Source organism: Ambystoma mexicanum, chromosome 2p (genome assembly GCF_040938575.1).
Source record: "Ambystoma mexicanum isolate Mex_15411 chromosome 2p, UKY_AmexF1_1, whole genome shotgun sequence".
Classification (NCBI taxonomy): Eukaryota; Metazoa; Chordata; class Amphibia; order Caudata; family Ambystomatidae; genus Ambystoma; species Ambystoma mexicanum.
The window spans coordinates 18982655-18988321 of record NC_090923.1 but is presented as its reverse complement, the minus strand read 5'-3'; the positions used below and the strand labels follow the sequence as shown (position 1 = coordinate 18988321).

The following is a 5667-nucleotide window of genomic DNA, read 5'->3' as shown; positions in this document are numbered from 1 at the left end:
GGTATAAGAAAGAAAGACTGGCCAAAGTCCATCCTAATACATCAGCAGCAGGGGCCCATCCCGAAAATCCCAACCAGCAGCAAATGCTTTCTGTGTCTGCGCTGTAAAGGGTGGGGGTTGGCTTGTGAACCAGTTGGGAAAATGCCACGTGTCTGTAGCACAGACCCCACCTGCTAAGAAAAGGTTGCTTCTCTCCCCTGATCCGGAACAGCAAAGGCATTCTGAGGTACACTGAAAGCCAAGGGAGAGATGGTGGCCAAGGCCTTGAGGTGCACGTCCCCTGCGCTGCCTGCTGCGCCGGTGGCCTGCCTGCCTGCCTGCCGCCCTTCACGCCCCTGATCGGCCAGAGACCTCTCTGGCCAGTTCTGCGGGCGGGCTTTTTCTCGACCTCAGACACTCAGGGAGACATCATCAGAAGGAGCACAGGAGGAGGGCTTGGCCCTTGCTGTGTGGCCTAGCCCAGCCTGGCCCTTCTCCAACCATCGGGGGCAGCAGCCAGCAGTCAGTGGGCCTGCAGAAATGGGCTCCCAGCAGGCTCTGGCTGACTGATGATTTGAATATGCACCGCCCTCCCTCCCTCCCTCCCTCCCTCCATCCCTCCCTCCCTCTCTCACTCTCTCTCTCTCCCCCTCTCTCTCTCTCTCTCTCTCCCCCTCTCTCTCTACTAACCCTGTTTACTCCACAGTAGCACCAGCACTGAGCTGGAAGCAGGAAGCAGAAACTGCTGCAACCCTGGGAAGGTGTGTCTGGGGCGCTTGGGGGCCTGTCAGCATCAGCAGCAGCAGAGACCAGGCCCTGATAGAGACACGCTGGGGCACGGGGGGGGGGGGTGCTGCAGGATTTCAGTTACCCGTGCAGGCTGCCTGGGCCAGAGAGAACCTCTAGCTTGCAGCCCCCCAAGGAAGGATCCGGGCACCGGAAGGAAACACTGGCTGCTGACTCAGGCCCTGAGCCCCTTTGCACTTTGGCCCGTGAAGCAGATAGGCTGACAGTGATATGCGCTGTTGGCAAATAGCACCTAGGAGAGCTTAGAACTGCCCTGGCATGTAGCAATCATCACCCACTGGGCATAAGCTTGGAGCACTCGCAGCGCTATCTCCAAATAAAACGCACTCTGACGAGCTCCACGCCGAAAAGCACACCTGCCCTAATGGACAGAGGGCCTGTTTATCCCGTCAATAAATGTTGCAGCTAAAGAACATGTCTGTCCTGCTATGTGTCCAAAATATGGAACGCTTCACGAATTTGCGTGTCATCCTTGCGCAGGGGCCATGCTAATCTTCTCTGTATCGTTCCAATTTTAGTATATGTGCTGCCGAAGCGAGCACAGACTGAAGGTTGACCCAGCCCATACATAAACCCCCCCAGATCTATGATCTCTGGACATAGGGTGGCATACAATGGGCATTTCTTGAGACAGAAAGCGCTTGCTTTTGGGGGAATGATATGAAACGGAGGCAGAGAGCAATGGTCCGCGCTTATTCACTGCTGCGCTGGTCCGAGAGGTGAGTTTTTGTTATTTTTGGAATGCTTGCCGGAGCAATGTAGTTGCAAAGGCTCATGGTGCAGTCTGTATGCAAAGTGATTGATCCCAGCACAATGCCTGGGTGCATTACAGTAGTCCCACAAGCCAGAGGAAACACAGAGGGCCTGCCTGTCAGGGGGCTTTGTTTGGGGGCCCATGGGCTGTTCCAAGAGAAGGCAAGAGGAGGCAGCTGGCCGGCATGTCAGTCCCCCCCCCCCGCCCCCAGGGGGCGCAGGATGGCCCCCTGCTTGCATTCAGAGGCTGACTTAAAATGTTCCTTTGGCGGGGCTGGCTTCAGTGCCCTTGGCTTTTAAGTCACCGTGGGTCTGGTTCCCTTTGGCAGGTCCAGGTTCTCCCTTACAACAGCTATGGGCCGGGGGTTAGCTGCATTATCAACAGCGTCAGGGTGTGAGACGCGTGGGCTAGAAAATCAGGTCCAGCAGCGCTTGCAGGCGCACCTACCTCAGAAAGGCCCCTGGAAGGACTGCGCGGAGGAGGAGGGGGAGGTGAGACACAAGAGGGCCAGTATGAGTCGTCTGACTACGTACGGATCAGAAGATTGTAGGGTCGACTCCTATCTGGCTCGGGTTCATTCCTTGCTTTTTGGGTCCTGCTGTTACATTTAAATCCCTAAGAGCATCTGTGCCTGCAAAGGTGCTTTAATTTTATGGGCGGGCCGTCGGTATAAGAAAGAAAGACTGGCCAAAGTCCATCCTAATACATCAGCAGCAGGGGCCCATCCCGAAAATCCCAACCAGCAGCAAATGCTTTCTGTGTCTGCGCTGTAAAGGGTGGGGGTTGGCTTGTGAACCAGTTGGGAAAATGCCACGTGTCTGTAGCACAGACCCCACCTGCTAAGAAAAGGTTGCTTCTCTCCCCTGATCCGGAACAGCAAAGGCATTCTGAGGTACACTGAAAGCCAAGGGAGAGATGGTGGCCAAGGCCTTGAGGTGCACGTCCCCTGCGCTGCCTGCTGCGCCGGTGGCCTGCCTGGCGCCCTTCACGCCCCTGATCGGCCAGAGACCTCTCTGGCCAGTTCTGCGGGCGGGCTTTTTCTCGACCTCAGACACTCAGGGAGACATCATCAGAAGGAGCACCGGAGGAGGGCTTGGCCCTTGCTGTGTGGCCTAGCCCAGCCTGGCCCTTCTCCAACCATCGGGGGCAGCAGCCAGCAGTCAGTGGGCCTGCAGAAATGGGCTCCCAGCAGGCTCTGGCTGACTGATGATTTGAATATGCACCGCCCTCCCTCCCTCCCTCCCTCCCTCCCTCCCTCTCTCTCTCTCTCTCTCTCTCTCTCTCCCCCTCTCTCTCTACTAACCCTGTTTACTCCACAGTAGCACCAGCACTGAGCTGGAAGCAGGAAGCAGAAACTGCTGCAACCCTGGGAAGGTGTGTCTGGGGCGCTTGGGGGCCTGTCAGCATCAGCAGCAGCAGAGACCAGGCCCTGATAGAGACACGCTGGGGCACGGGGGGGGGGGGGGGTGCTGCAGGATTTCAGTTACCCGTGCAGGCTGCCTGGGCCAGAGAGAACCTCTAGCTTGCAGCCCCCCAAGGAAGGATCCGGGCACCGGAAGGAAACACTGGCTGCTGACTCAGGCCCTGAGCCCCTTTGCACTTTGGCCCGTGAAGCAGATAGGCTGACAGTGATATGCGCTGTTGGCAAATAGCACCTAGGAGAGCTTAGAACTGCCCTGGCATGTAGCAATCATCACCCACTGGGCATAAGCTTGGAGCACTCGCAGCGCTATCTCCAAATAAAACGCACTCTGACGAGCTCCACGCCGAAAAGCACACCTGCCCTAATGGACAGAGGGCCTGTTTATCCCGTCAATAAATGTTGCAGCTAAAGAACATGTCTGTCCTGCTATGTGTCCAAAATATGGAACGCTTCACGAATTTGCGTGTCATCCTTGCGCAGGGGCCATGCTAATCTTCTCTGTATCGTTCCAATTTTAGTATATGTGCTGCCGAAGCGAGCACAGACTGAAGGTTGACCCAGCCCATACATAAACCCCCCCAGATCTATGATCTCTGGACATAGGGTGGCATACAATGGGCATTTCTTGAGACAGAAAGCGCTTGCTTTTGGGGGAATGATATGAAACGGAGGCAGAGAGCAATGGTCCGCGCTTATTCACTGCTGCGCTGGTCCGAGAGGTGAGTTTTTGTTATTTTTGGAATGCTTGCCGGAGCAATGTAGTTGCAAAGGCTCATGGTGCAGTCTGTATGCAAAGTGATTGATCCCAGCACAATGCCTGGGTGCATTACAGTAGTCCCACAAGCCAGAGGAAACACAGAGGGCCTGCCTGTCAGGGGGCTTTGTTTGGGGGCCCATGGGCTGTTCCAAGAGAAGGCAAGAGGAGGCAGCTGGCCGGCATGTCAGTCCCCCCCCGCCCCCAGGGGGCGCAGGATGGCCCCCTGCTTGCATTCAGAGGCTGACTTAAAATGTTCCTTTGGCGGGGCTGGCTTCAGTGCCCTTGGCTTTTAAGTCACCGTGGGTCTGGTTCCCTTTGGCAGGTCCAGGTTCTCCCTTACAACAGCTATGGGCCGGGGGTTAGCTGCATTATCAACAGCGTCAGGGTGTGAGACGCGTGGGCTAGAAAATCAGGTCCAGCAGCGCTTGCAGGCGCACCTACCTCAGAAAGGCCCCTGGAAGGACTGCGCGGAGGAGGAGGAGGAGGTGAGACACAAGAGGGCCAGTATGAGGCGTCTGACTACGTACGGATCAGAAGATTGTAGGGTCGACTCCTATCTGGCTCGGGTTCATTCCTTGCTTTTTGGGTCCTGCTGTTACATTTAAATCCCTAAGAGCATCTGTGCCTGCAAAGGTGCTTTAATTTTATGGGCGGGCCGTCGGTATAAGAAAGAAAGACTGGCCAAAGTCCATCCTAATACATCAGCAGCAGGGGCCCATCCCGAAAATCCCAACCAGCAGCAAATGCTTTCTGTGTCTGCGCTGTAAAGGGTGGGGGTTGGCTTGTGAACCAGTTGGGAAAATGCCACGTGTCTGTAGCACAGACCCCACCTGCTAAGAAAAGGTTGCTTCTCTCCCCTGATCCGGAACAGCAAAGGCATTCTGAGGTACACTGAAAGCCAAGGGAGAGATGGTGGCCAAGGCCTTGAGGTGCACGTCCCCTGCGCTGCCTGCTGCGCCGGTGGCCTGCCTGCCGCCCTTCACACCCCTGATCGGCCAGAGACCTCTCTGGCCAGTTCTGCGGGCGGGCTTTTTCTCGACCTCAGACACTCAGGGAGACATCATCAGAAGGAGCACCGGAGGAGGGCTTGGCCCTTGCTGTGTGGCCTAGCCCAGCCTGGCCCTTCTCCAACCATCGGGGGCAGCAGCCAGCAGTCAGTGGGCCTGCAGAAATGGGCTCCCAGCAGGCTCTGGCTGACTGATGATTTGAATATGCACCGCCCTCCCTCCCTCCCTCCCTCCCTCCCTCTCTCTCTCTCTCTCTCTCTCTCTCCCCCTCTCTCTCTACTAACCCTGTTTACTCCACAGTAGCACCAGCACTGAGCTGGAAGCAGGAAGCAGAAACTGCTGCAACCCTGGGAAGGTGTGTCTGGGGCGCTTGGGGGCCTGTCAGCATCAGCAGCAGCAGAGACCAGGCCCTGATAGAGACACGCTGGGGCACGGGGGGGGGTGCTGCAGGATTTCAGTTACCCGTGCAGGCTGCCTGGGCCAGAGAGAACCTCTAGCTTGCAGCCCCCCAAGGAAGGATCCGGGCACCGGAAGGAAACACTGGCTGCTGACTCAGGCCCTGAGCCCCTTTGCACTTTGGCCCGTGAAGCAGATAGGCTGACAGTGATATGCGCTGTTGGCAAATAGCACCTAGGAGAGCTTAGAACTGCCCTGGCATGTAGCAATCATCACCCACTGGGCATAAGCTTGGAGCACTCGCAGCGCTATCTCCAAATAAAACGCACTCTGACGAGCTCCACGCCGAAAAGCACACCTGCCCTAATGGACAGAGGGCCTGTTTATCCCGTCAATAAATGTTGCAGCTAAAGAACATGTCTGTCCTGCTATGTGTCCAAAATATGGAACGCTTCACGAATTTGCGTGTCATCCTTGCGCAGGGGCCATGCTAATCTTCTCTGTATCGTTTCAATTTTAGTATATGTGCTGCCGAAGCGAGCAC

At 56.4% G+C, this 5667-nt stretch overlaps 3 non-coding genes across 3 annotated transcripts; all 3 read right to left on the bottom strand.

Annotated features, from left to right (window-relative positions):
* Window positions 1-1221: 1221 nt before the first annotated feature.
* LOC138568334 (U6 spliceosomal RNA) lies at window positions 1222-1328 on the bottom strand. The gene has a single exon (XR_011302673.1). It is a non-coding gene; the product is annotated as a U6 spliceosomal RNA (small nuclear RNA).
* Window positions 1329-3398: 2070 nt separating this feature from the next.
* On the bottom strand, window positions 3399-3505 carry LOC138568333 (U6 spliceosomal RNA). Its single transcript, XR_011302672.1, has one exon. It is a non-coding gene; the product is annotated as a U6 spliceosomal RNA (small nuclear RNA).
* A 2055-nt stretch (window positions 3506-5560) lies between these two features.
* LOC138568540 (U6 spliceosomal RNA) lies at window positions 5561-5667 on the bottom strand. The gene has a single exon (XR_011302873.1). It is a non-coding gene; the product is annotated as a U6 spliceosomal RNA (small nuclear RNA).